The following is a 14,241-nucleotide window of genomic DNA, read 5'->3' as shown; positions in this document are numbered from 1 at the left end:
TTTATTACCCCTCTAGTAGATGCAACTCATTACAGGTCAACAATTGGAGCCTTTCTATATTTAACAGCTACGAGACCCGACATTATGCAAGCAGTAGGAATGGTGGGAAGGTTTCGATCAGCACCTAAACAATCCCATTTGATGGCTATAAAAATAATTCTCAGATACTTGAAAGGAACTCTTGATTTTGGTCGTTGATACCCTAAGAGCTCAACTCTTACTATGACCCCATACACCAATGCTGATTGGGTCGGAAGTGTCGATGATAAAAAAAGTACAAGTGGAAATGCATTCTTCCTGGGAGACTGTCTAGTATCGTGGATCAGCAAAAAACATACATCCATATCACTATCTACAGTTGAAGCCGAGTATGTAGATGCCGCAGATTTTTGTACTCAAATATTATGGATGAAGGAAGCTCTGAAAGATGTCAACGTAGGTAGAAATCAACCAATCACCATCTATTGTGATAACACAAGTGCTATTAGCCTCAGCAAAATTCCAGTGATGCACTCAATGACCAAACATATACCAATCAAGTATCATTTCCTTCGTGAACAAGTAGCTGAACAAAACATCATCTTGGAATATATCAATACTAAGGAGCAGATAGCTGATATTTTCACAAAACCTCTTCCTCGAGAAGCATTTGAACATCTTCATCAAAATATGGGGGTTATGTCTTTAGCATCACTTTAAGTTGATTCATAAAGATGTTGCATGATAGGGGGAGCAATTCAACAGGGGGAGTCTTTGTGAATTCCTTTGCCATTGATGTCAAAGAGGGAGTGAAGAAGAATATTGCCATCAATAACAAAGGGGGAGATTGTTAATCTAGATTGTCATTGATGTCAATATGGAAATATTATAGATACTAAATAAATATATGAAGCCAAGGAGAAGCAGAGCAGATCCGTGAAGAAACTAGAGCAAGAAGCCAAGGAGCAAAGCCACAGGAAAGCCACAGGAAAGCCAATCCATGAGTAAGAGTCTATTACAAACTGTTCTTATTAAAATATCACATATGCTCAAGAGTAAGAGCCATATCAGAGATATCATATGAAATATCAGAAAGAGCCAACAGGAACAACCGCTATCGGAAGAGCAGAGGTAGGAAAGTATGACTCAAGTCCAGAACTCGTGAAGTCCCACAAAGAGGAAGAATTCATCAGAAGGAGCAAAGAGGAACACACAGCTAGGAAAGTGCCAATAGGAACAACAACTGCCAGAAGAACGGGGGTAGGAAAGTATGACTCAAGTCCCGCACTCGTGAAGTCCCGCAAACCATTGTTTGTGATAAATTTGTGGACCTGGTTGAGTTATCAAAAGAAGCTTATTGGAATACCACATCACAAGTTATGAAAGGCTTGTCACATTGAATCCCCTGACTGCGAAATAAGGTGTGGACCCAATCGCTCCATTATAAACTGCCCTATTGTAATATCACATCCACATGGACCCGTTATATTATTGTGGACCCGTTACACCATTACAACATGATTTAATGTTATATCACATCTGCATTGGAAGTCATGTATTAAAAAGGAATGCCACTTGAAATCTACGATTGCGATATATATATATATATATATATATATATATATATATATATATATATATATACCGACCCATGGGACCATTACAATACGCTGTAATACAACATTGCAACTGCCACATCACTAGTTTTTTAAAGCTATTGGCACATTAAAACCCCAATTGTGATATAAGTATGTGGACCCGCTGCACCATTATAATATATCCTAAAGAAATATCGCATCCATCACATATTTCAAGTCTTGAAGAGATGTAACAATGGAAAACCACTAATTGCGATAAGGTTATGGACCTGACAAGTTTATTAACTATTGCTTAAGATTGCATCGCATCCGCTCCATCGGCAGTAGCAGAATCACTATCTTTTGTGAGAACCTCCGAAAAGATGTGATTGTGATTAAGGTGATGATGTGGCTGGTGGGACCACCCATTATATGTTTTGTTTCAACTATGTTGATATATGAAGATCGATGATGTTGATATCGAAGGACAGAGTATGTTATGGGCACGACTTGTAAAATACCTGTGGAAGCTATGATTGCGATTAAAGGAATGACGTGGTATGTGAGATCTCCAATATGGTTTTTAATATGCAACACTTTTGTAATTTGACCTCTCTTTCAAATGAATGCATCCTTTGAGTATTGGTGAATTCGAAGAGATAGAGGAAGCCAAAGAGCAAGTGCAGAGGAAGCCAAAAGATCAAGCAAGCGAAAAACAAGTGAGCGAAAAGGAAGGCAAAGGTCAGGGGTATCAGGCATATATGAAAAAGAACAAGGAAAGTTTACAAGTTGGTGAAACTATAAGAAACAGAGGAAGCTGAAGGTCTGGTAGACATGGAAGAAGTAGGAGGACAGAAGTAAGTCATAAGTCCAGCAGGGTGGGGAGCAGAGAATTACTACCAAACAGATCCAGACAATTTACAGCAGAGGGTTGGAGCCGTTGGGGTTGTTGCCTCAGAACTCGAAGGACTGGTGTCCTAGGAGTTGGTGCTCCTAAATCCAAGGTTGGTGCCTTGCCAAGACAGGGTTGGTGATCTAAAGGTTGGTGCCTCACAAAAAGCCCAAGTTGGTGCTTGGTAACTAGTTGAAGCTATATATACATTGTACTTGATTTATTTAAAAGATTATATTAATAAAAGCATTCGTTCCTGTTATTTATTTCTATGTTCTAAATATATATGATTTAACAAAAAAATAATAACAATTGAAAAGAAATAATGATTCAAGCCCCTCCCCCCCCCCCACCCTCTCAGTATTTCCAATCGTTTTAATGCAAGATGAAAGACCCATTGCTTTCAAAAGTCGTCCAATCAAAGGAAAGTATTTACACAAAGTTATTTATGAGAAGGAAATGTTAGCAATACTACATTCACTTAAGAAATGGTGACCCTACCTAACAGGAAGAGATTTGAAGGTAAAAATGGATCATGATAGTCTTAAATAATTTTTAGAACAAAGATTATCCTCTGAAGAGCAACAAAAATGGGTCACAAAGATGTTGGGTTATGACTTTGAAATCATCTACAGAAAATGGAAGCAAAATTTTGTGGCAGATGCACTCTCATGAAAGGATGAGGATGTGGAAGCATTGTTGTGTGCCATTTCTATTATCCAACCAGATTAGATAAATGAAGCAAGGCATGAATGGAAGAATGACGAAGAAGTGTGGGCACTCATTCAAAATTTACAACAAGATCCTAGTACATCTGATACATTTAGCGGGAAAAACGATTCGTTATGGTACAAAGATCTCTTATACCTATGTAAGAATTTCCAACTCAAACAAAAGATTCTTGTGGAATTGCACACTTCTCCCTTAGGACAACACTCAGGATTTTTAAAAACTTACCACAGGATTAAGAAGGAATTTTTTTGGGATAACCTTAAATCAAATATTCAAAAGTTTGTGGTAGAATGTTTGGTTTGCCAACAAAATAAAGTTGAAACAATTAAGACCCCAGGTCTATTACAACCTTTATCCATTCCAAGTGAACGTTGTGAGGAGGTTTCAATGGATTTTATCACAGGTTTACCCAAGTCTGAAGGAAAGAGTGTTGTCATGGTGGTAGTTGATAGACTTACCAGGTATGCACACTTTTGTGCATTATCCCATCCATTTAAAGCTAGTACAGTTTCTACTGCATTTATGGAAACAATTCAAAAGCTACATGGAAACCCAAATATTATTGTAAGCGATAGAGATCACATTTTCACTAGAAATTTTGGACAAAATTATTTTCTTGTCTCAGTACTCAGTTAGCTCATAGCTCATCTTATCATCCTCAATTTGATGGGAAAACAAAGATAGTAAACAAATTTTTGGAAGGATATCTTTGTTGCTTTGTATATGATAAACAAACACAATGGGTCAAATGGTTGCCTCTAGCTAAATGGTGGTATAACACTTCCTTCCATATTATAGAAAAAATGACCCCATTTATGGCACTTTATCGATATCATCCACCATCCATCACATCATATTCAAGAGAAAATTCTAAGGTTCAAGCAGTGGAACATCACATCGAGCATCAACAACAAGTTCTCCAACTCTTAAAGGATAACCTCATGTTGGTGTAGAATAGAATGAAACAATAGGCAGATCAACATCGCAGTAAAACAAGTTTTGATATAGGTGACTGGGTATTCCTACGGCTACAACCATATAAACAAATGTCCCTCAAGCAAGCTAAGAAGGATAATAAATTATCACCAAAGTATTATGGTCTGTACAAGGTATTGCAAAAGATTGGTACTATGGCATACAAATTGGAGCTTCCTGCAACTTCTCGAGTGCACCCAGTCCATGTTTCATGTTTAAAGAAGGTTATACATGACAAGCTCCCAGTTAAAACAATATTGCCAGAACTTGACGAGGAAGGAAAAATCATATTGGAACTGGAAGTAGTCATAGAAAAAAGAATTCGACATCTATGAAATCGATCAATTTCAAAGTATCTCATCAAGTGGAAGAACTTATCCACTTAAGATTCCACATAGGAGGATGATAATTTTATATAGAAGCATCCAAAACTACTCAAGCGTTGAGGACAATTCTTTTCAGAAGGAGAGGGGTATGTTAGGTCCCTATAATACTAGTGATTCCCCCATTACTATTGTCATTGTAGCCCTTATTGTTATTATTGCGCCCCTATTGTCCCCATATTATTATTAGTGTGCCCCATAGAAATCCACTATTGTTATTGTTGTGCCCTTATGTTATTACTATTATGTTGGCTTGATTATATTGTGACCCCTTAGAATCCTATATATAGAAGGTAGGTTTAGTCATTTGTATCTTCCAATAATTGTTCATTTGTGTAATGTAAAAGAGGTTGCCCCCTCGAAGAGGCTGAATTCTAAGGCGTTGATCTATCTTTTCTATCATTTTGTGAGCTGGTTTCATAACAAAGACCCTCTCTTTGGCATTGTAATTCTATAATGATTAGTAATGGCAGCAAAAGTACATGTACAAACTACTTGCAATATGTTTGGACATATATTTTTCTAATTTGATATCCAAATTTCTCATTACGTAATGGAGATATTTTGTAATTGTGTTTCAAACTATTTATTGTTCATAATTTCAAACCCTCATCATATAACCTATATCAACAAGCTCATCTGCTCTCTAAGGTCACCTTCAAATAATTAGGAGGTTGAGAATAAGGGAGTATTCTTCAAATAGATCTATTGACCTAAAGGTGGAGTGTACCAATTGTGCTTTCCATATAGTCTTGAGGTGGGACATTACTTCAACCAATCTAAAGAACTCTTCAAAATAGAAACATGTGCCAAGATGGTAGCTCTCATTTAATAGATCCATATCTCTTTATGATGAGGCCATGGTAATCTCATTATATTCTACTTATAATGGTTGTTCCAACTTCCTCCTCAAGCCTTGACAATGGTCTTTCTAAATTCAACTCTACTGGTAATCCTCTCAATATTACCTTGTTTTCGGTGGATGTTTAAGGGCTTAAAACAAGTCTAGATTGGTGCATTTCTATTCACAAACAACTTGATTCACCTTCCAACTTATGCTGATTCCAATGATAGATATTAGCTAAAATGATTCGCTCCAACAGTGTCCCATAAAAGCATTTAAATCTTGGCCACTGCATTCATTCCCTCCACCAATCTAACAATTTTGGAAATACATCTTAATCTTTTAGTTTATATAATTTACTAAAAATATATTTATATTATCAACATAATTGACTTTAAATAAATATATTTAATATATATTGAATCGATAAATTTTAATTAACATATAAAATAAAACAACTAATAAATATTAAATCAATAGATCCTAATGAACACATTAAAATTATGTAACTATTACATAAATCAAATTTCAAGTGCTTCTCAAACAATTTGGTGTTGAATCATTCTGAGAAATTTTTCATGAGACAGATAATCCATTCTTTGAGGAGCATTGAATAGTGCACACATTTATATATAGATTATTAACTCCATTATCGTTAGGGATTATTGTCGAGCATTAATACGTGAGGAAATTTTGGAAACAACCCTTCCAGACCACCAAGACAGGTTTACGAGCTATGGAGTTACAACTATTGCTTCTGTGAGGCTTGATCTTCCATGGTTTTTGCCTAAAACGGGTATTTTTTTTTGGCTTTTTTTTCCTTAAAAATTAGCTCTTTGAATAAATTATCATCTCTAGTAGGTGAATAAGGAAAAAATTTCTTCAGTCTCTCTTTGATTACACTTTTTCCTTGTAGAAAAGATAGGTTGTAAAAACTGCAGGGTACTTCAATTGACAAATTTTTATTTAAGTTAGCTTGAATACACAAAACATTGCTCCCAACAAGAGGAAATGTAATTTTCTAGACAATAACAAGGGTCAAACTAACTTCTATAAAACTAATTGACCCGAAGTTTATCCTTCAAATCTAGGACACTAGACAACCTGAACTTTAACCCTACTTTCCGAAGAGGACACCACTTAGAAGGCACATTGGTTTAGATATTCTCTTTATTAGTACATGCTACCCATACCACCACCCATAGCTAGCTCATCCTTCACATCCTTCAGAATATCAACAACAATGCACATTATCGTTTTTAACAGCAAAGAAAAACTTGCAACACCAACCAAAGAAGTTCTGATCACTTTCATCGGATCAATAATCCCTACCTCCATAATGTCAACGTATTCACCTTTGGGAGCATCGTAGCCAAGATCAAGATGATATTGCTCCATTAATTTCCCAATAACCACTACACCTTCCACATCAACATTTATAGCAATAGTATATGCAGGAATCTTGAACACATTCTGAATAATTTGCACTCCAATATTTTGATCAAAGTTAGCAGTGTGATGTGTTTCTAGCTCCTTTGTCACATAAAAAAGAGAAACACCACCTCGAGGCAAAATACTCTCCTCTATTGTTGTCTTAGAGGCATTCAAGGCATATGTAACTCTGTCTTTGTTCTCGCTTACTTCCACCTCACTAGCACCACCAATCTTTAGAACTACAACTCCTCTTGAAAGCGGTGCCAACCTATCCTGATACTTATCCTTATCATACTCTGTCATGTTCACTTAAATGGAAAATTGAATCTACTCACATATTTCTTCTATAGCCTTCTTATCAGCACCTCCATCAAGAATAATTGTTTCATCTTTGATATAGTTACCTTCTTTGTTGAACAAAACATATCAGGTTCAACCTTTTCAAGCTTCATGCCAAGTTCTTTTGTAATCAATTGACCACCAGTATGTACAACAAGATCCTCCAAGTTGGATTTTCCATTTTCTTCAAAGCCTATAGCTTTGAATGCACAGACCTTAACTCCAACCTGAATTTTATGTAGAATTAGGGTTGCTAGTCCATCACTCTCTACATCCTCATAAACAATCATAAGTACTCTTTTATTTTGTAAGGTCATGTCCATTTCTCGGACAACTGCATTCAAATTTTAAATTTTATTTTCATGTATCAAAATCAAAGTTTTGTAATTCGCATTTTTCGGCCTTCTCATTTGTGATAAAGTACGGGGATATATAACCCCTTTCTAGCTTCATTCCTTCAACAACCTCCAATTCATTATATAATGTCTTCCCATCTGCAAAAGTTATGAATCGCTCATTCCCAACTTTTTCCATTTCTTTGAAAATTAGTTCACTATTTGTTGAGATGGTGCCTACCTGTGAAATTTCCTCGAATGTGCTTATCATCATTGCACTACTTTTCAAATGCGCCACAACTGCTTCAATTTCCATGTTAATGCCCTATCTCATGTCCATTGCATTCATCCCAACTACAGGTGACTTACAACGTTCTGTGAATATTACAGAAGTAAGGATGGTCACATAGGTAGTTGTTATAGCATCATTTATCACCCTTGTATACTTGATGCTCTGAGTGATAGAAAATTATTTATTACGGAGCAATGGAACACATAAAATATTGCAGAAATATAAACACAGAAAACACATAAAACAAGAGAGACATAGATATATGTGGTTCACCCAATTTGGGCTACGTCCACCCCAAACAGCTAGTCCTTCCTTTCTCTTATCCAACAAAATGAAGAGACACAACTTACAGCAGATCCGCTGTAATATCCTCCTTTTTTTTTCACAATCTCGCCTCTTTGTTTCTCACTTGGAGAATACACATACATTATACAGACTCAATACAATGCCCTCATACAAAGAGAGGGGTTGCCTTATTGGGCAAAAAACCCTAAACTAAACATAAGTTCTACCGTTAGATCATTCACCTAATGAACGGCCTAGATTGACTAGAAATTGCTATACTTTTACAAGGCAATTTTACATCTAATTTTAGCTTCGGGGGCACTGCCCCCGAACCCCCGTTGGCCCCCGGACCCCCTAGCCTAGGGGGGATCGGCCTCCCCAAACCCACGTGGGGGGGACAAGTCCCCCCCCCCCGCGTGGAGGGGTGTACAATCCTCCTGAGGTATACATCCAGCTGAAACAAAGACATATGAACAGTCATGCTCCACATCCAAAAATCTCCCACCTGGAGAATGATTGTAGCAACTCCATCGTTGCTTTATTTGCTGGACAATGACTCCTCTTTGGACCTGGCTATTTCTCATCTTCGTTGTCATCCTTGAAGACCAATTGAAACTGAGCATATTCTCAGTTTCTCCCTGGTTACAACTTTTGTTAGCATATCTGCAGGATTCTCGCTAATGTGTACCTTTTCCATCTTCAACTCTCCATCTTCCAACATTAATCGTATGAAATGGTACTTGAGCTGTATTTGTTTAACCCTGGAATGAAATGTTGATTTCTTTGCAAGATGAATGGCACTTTGGCTATCACTGTATAACATGCCCATATCATGCTCCTTACCCAGTTCACCCATAAACCTTTGTAACCAAATCATTTCTTTACTAGCCTCTGTAGCAGCAACATACTCTGCTTCTATTGTTGAAAGTGCAACAACACTTTGGATTTTTGAAACCCAACTAACAGCTATTCCACCAACAGTAAATACATATCATGTAGTGCTCCTCCTATTATCTCTATCACCTGCCATATCTGCATCAACATATCCCTGTAGAGAAATGTTTGAACCACCAAAGCATAATGCTTGATTTGCGGTACCTTTCAAATATCTGAGAATCCATTCCACTGCCATCCAATGTTCCTTTCCTGGATTGTTGATGTACTTGCTTACAACTCCCACTGCATGTGCAATATCAGGCCTTGTGCAGACCATTGCATACATTAAGCTTCCAACTGCTTATGCATATGGAACTTTAGACATATAATCCATGTTTTATTGGGTCTTTGGGCACATTTCCTTACTAAGTTTGAAATGGCTAGCAAAATGTGTACTAACTGGTTTCGCATTGTGCATATTAAATCTTTTCAACACCTTTTGTATGTACTCATTCTGAGACAATGTTAATTTACGAATTTTCCTGTCTCTAGTGATTCTCATACCAAGGATTTGTTTTGTAGTTCCCAAATCCTTCATTGCAAATGAATTTGCCAATTTTCTTTTGAGCACATTTATTTCCTGCATGTTAGACCCTGCAACAAGCATGTCATCTACATACAATAACAATATAATATAGCTGCCATCATTTTGCTTTTTCAGATAAACACAATGATTAGAGTGACATCTAGGATAACCTTGTTCAGACATAAACTTGTCAAATTTTAGATACCACTACCTTGGAGCCTATTTTAAGCCATACAAGCTCTTCTTCAACCTACACACTAGTTTCTCCTTCCCTTTTACTTCATATCCTTGTGGCTGTTGCATATATATCTCTTCCTCCAAATCCCCATGGAGAAAGGTTATCTTTACATCCAACTGCTCAAGATGCAAATCTTCAACTACTACTAGACTTAAAATAGATCTAATTGAAGTCATTTTAACAACATGAGAAAATATTTCATCAAAATCAATACCTTTCTTCTGTGCAAACCCCTTCACCACAAGTCTAGCTTTGTACCTCTGTTTTCCTCCATCTTCTTCCTTTAGCCTGTAAACCCATTTATTCTTGAATGTAGTTTTTCTTACAGGCAACCTGACTAAGTCCCAAGTCTGGTTATGAATTAAGGAGTCCATCTCTTCTCCCATGGCTACCTCCCACTTATTCCTGCTTTCAACCTGCATTGCTTCTTCATAACATTTGGGTTCACCAGAATTAGTCAACAATAAATAATATAATGAAGGAGAGTATCATTCAGGGGGTCTACTTATCCTGGTAGATCTTCTAACACCACTTTTAGGTGTTTGGGGTTCATGTTGCTATTTTGGTGGTTGCTGTTATTGTGGTTGTTGATTATTATTATTTTTGGGCACCTTTACTTTTTTAGTGATTTCATCAAGAACTGCATATTCCTTGTTTTCTTTTTCCTATTTGTTTTCCTGCAACTAATTCTTATACAAGACCTTTTCATTGAGAATTACATCTCTGCTCCTAATGATTTTGTGACTTTTGTAATCATCTAAGTGATAACCAAAATCATTAACACCATATCCAATAAAGGTACATTTCTTTGACTTTGCTTCAAGCTTTGTTCTATTTTCTTTATCAATATGGACAAAGGCCTTACAACCAAAAGGCTTTAAAAAGGAGTAGTTTACCTTTTTACCTGTCCATGCTTCCTCTGGAACACCACCATCCAAGGAACTTTAAGGCCCTCTATTTATTAGATAAACAACAATATCTACATCATCTGCCCAAAACTATAAAGGCAATCTTGTATGCAATCTCATGCACCTTGCATGCTCCATGATTTTTCCGTTCATCCTTTCTGACACACCATTTTCTTGTGGTGTTCTTGTAATTGTCTTCTCTCTGCGAATTCCATACTCTGAATAGTACCTATCAAATTCTTTGTTGCAATATTCACCTCCATTGTCTGATGTAAGACACTTCAATTTCTTTCCTGTCTCAATCTCAACCAAAGCTTTCCATTTCTTGAAAGTATCAAATACATCAGATTTATTCTTAATACAATAAATCCAAGTTTTCCTAGTTGCATCATCAATAAAAGTAACATAATAACAAGAGCCACTGAGAGATGATACCTAAGCAGGTCCCCATACATCTGTATGCACAAGCTCTAATTTTCCGCTCTTCTTTTCTTTCCCAACTCTGAGAAATCTAACTCTCTTCTATTTTCAATAAATGCAATTCCCACAGAAGTCCAAATCAACATTCTTCAAACCTGGCAACAAATTCCTTGAGTGAAGAATCTTCATCCCCTTTTCGCTCATGTGTCCGAGCCTATGATGCCATAATGCTTCATCTGCTCCTTTGGAAGTTAAAGAATTAACAAAGTTATAAATACCATTGCATAAATACAATGTACCAAGATTTTCACCTTTTGCTATTACCAAGGCTCCTTTGGTGACCTTCCAAGCTTTATCTGTGAAAGTTGTCACACAACCTTCACTGCCTAACTGCCCTGTTGAAATCAGATTTTTCTTTAGATTTGGAACATGCCTTACCTCCTTTAGTAGCCATTGGTTTCCATTCTACTATTTTACAAGAAGCTTACCCATTCCAACAATTTTACAGGGCTTATCATCACCCAAACGAACTTGTCCAAAATCTCCTTGAACATAGTCATGGAAGTATTTCTTATCAGGTGTGGCATGGAATGAGGCCCCTGAATCTACCACCCAGGAATCAGTAATATTTTCGAAAGAAATAATCAAAGCATCTTGTAACACCTCACCTATCACTTTTTATTCATGATTGTTTTCTTGTTGTGCATCTCATTCTTTTCCCTTCTGAGATCTACAGTCTTTCTTTAGGTGTCCTTTCTTTCCACGTTTCCAACACAATATCCCTGATCTGGACTTGGATCTGCCTTTCCTTGACTTACTGCAATATCCTGAGCTCTTTCCTCTTTCCATTTTTCTTCCCCTAGACTCTGCACTCAAATCATTACCTGATGTCTCATGAGAGCTTTTCCGTTGCATTTCCTCACTAAGGATAGCACCGACAACATCATCAAACTTTAAAGTACTAGATCCAGAAACAAAGTTACTAATGGCTATTACTAAACCATTCCAACTTTCTGGTAATAACCACAAGAATAAAAAAGCTCTAACTTCATCATCAAAGTTTACCCCTATAGAACATAACTGACTTGTAACGGTATTAAAATCATTTAAATGGTCTACAACAGATCCACCTTCTGACATCTTCATACTAAATAACTGTTTCATAAGAAATACCTTGTTTGAGGCTGAGGTTTTTTCATATAGTTTCTCCAACGCCTTAATCAAACCCTCTGTCGTTGTTTCCTTCGAAATGTTGAAGGTGACCAATGCTGCGAGGCACAACCGTACTGTTCCGAGTGCCTTTCTATCGAGAAGGTTCCATTCTTCATCTATCATACCCATCGACATCTTTGTTTTTTCGCCCAATGGTAGGTATAGATCTTTTTGATACAGATAATCTTCCATCTACATCTTCCACAGCGAGAATTTTTGGCTGTTAAATTTCTCGAACCTAAACTTACCATCTTCTGCCATTGCTCCCACTCGAACGAGGAACCCTTCTTTCCTGCGAGTTTATCAGCCAAATTGACCTTCAGCTCTGATACTAGTTGATAGAAAATTATATATTACGAAGCAATGGAACACATAAAATATTGTAGAAATATAAACACAGAAAATGCATAAAACAAGAGAGACACAGATATACGTGGTTCACCCATTTTGGGCTACGTCCACCCCGAACAGCCAGTCCTTCCTTTCTATTATCCAGCAAAATGAAGAGACACAACTTACAGCAGATCCATTGTGATATCCTCTATTTTCTCTCATAGTCTCACCTCTCTGTTTCTCACTCGGAGAATACACATCTATTATACAGACTCAATACAATGCCCTCATACGAAGAGAGGGGTTGCCTTCTAGGGCAAAAAACTATAAACTAAACATAAGTTCTACCGTCAGATCATCCGCCTAATGAATGGCCCAGATTGACTAGAAATTACTATACTTTTACAAGGCAATTTTACATATGTTTTTGGCTTTGAGGGCGCTGCCACCGAACCCCCGACGGGGTACCGCTGGCCCCCACATCCTCCAAAGGGAGGGGATTGGCCCCCCAGCACCCCCCACATGGAGGGATGTACAAACTTCTTGGGATATACATCCGACTAAAGCAAAGACCTTTGAACAATCATGCTCCACATCCAACACTGAGTCATGGCCTTGGGCAGCTCTTTCCCTTTAGACTTGGTCCTTTTACTAAAAAACATTATTTTAAATTCCATACATGACTCTTCCATTCAAAAATTGTGTGCACACATGGGTCTAGCTATACCCAACCCGCGTATATAATTTAAAATATTAAAAAAATATAAAATTCCTATTTTATGGGTGGGGTTTACAGGTTACACCAAAAGCCCACCTACAAGAGCCCATGGCCTAATTGTATCCCAACTGAAAGAACTGTTTTTAGGTGGCATAAATAAACCTCATGGGAATGCCTAAGGCGAGAGAAAGGCAGGATATTGATATTATGTCCAATTGGTCCCTAATCAAGTCTAATTTATTGATGTGCCTCCTGCACTCTCAGCGATAGGAAACCCTTGTTTCTTCATAGAGATGTCCATCTCCTTTATCTAGCATCTATGTGTATAGATTTGAAAGAGGATTGTTGAGGCTTGGACTAGACAAATCCGAAGGAAGGTTTTTCTTGGAGCAGTGGTTGAATCTAGTTGTATTCTTCCACATTCTTTGCAAACATCAATAAGGAAGCTCTGTCTTATTCCTAATATGATGAGATTTATGCTTTAACTCATGTTGTCATCTAACTATGTATGATCTTATGTTTTATATCGATATGATTATATGATCTAACATTCATATCTTGAACATGATTTGAAATGCTACTAGTATATATGCTTTTCTGGAATGAGTTGCATGTTTTTAAGCGTTGGAGCAAGTAGAGGGTTTGGACCCTATGGGAACATCCACAAACGTAGGACCTACGAGAACTATCTCTTCATCCTGCTTTAGTATTTTAAGCATTAGGACTACTTATTTTCTTCTTGTTGGTGAATGCCCTTCGATCTGTTGGGATTATCCACCCAGACTCTAGGGTGTTTCCTCCTATAACAGAATTAGTGACTTTGTTGGGGAATATAATCTTTTATTTCATTATTTGGGTTATTTTCCTCTTCATCTAGGCCTTC

At 37.1% G+C, this 14,241-nt stretch overlaps 1 pseudogene; it reads right to left on the bottom strand.

The window, feature by feature from the left end:
* Window positions 1-6,555: 6,555 nt before the first annotated feature.
* The window catches only part of LOC149158640 (chaperonin CPN60-2, mitochondrial-like), a 234,535-nt pseudogene continuing 226,849 nt past the window's right edge, over window positions 6,556-14,241 (bottom strand).

The sequence above is a fragment of the Pinus tabuliformis genome, chromosome 5_2 (genome assembly GCF_031772625.1).
Source record: "Pinus tabuliformis cultivar Carrire ecotype Pingquan chromosome 5_2, CPIR1, whole genome shotgun sequence".
Classification (NCBI taxonomy): Eukaryota; Viridiplantae; Streptophyta; class Pinopsida; order Pinales; family Pinaceae; genus Pinus; species Pinus tabuliformis.
This window is presented reverse-complemented; position numbering and strand designations above follow the sequence as displayed.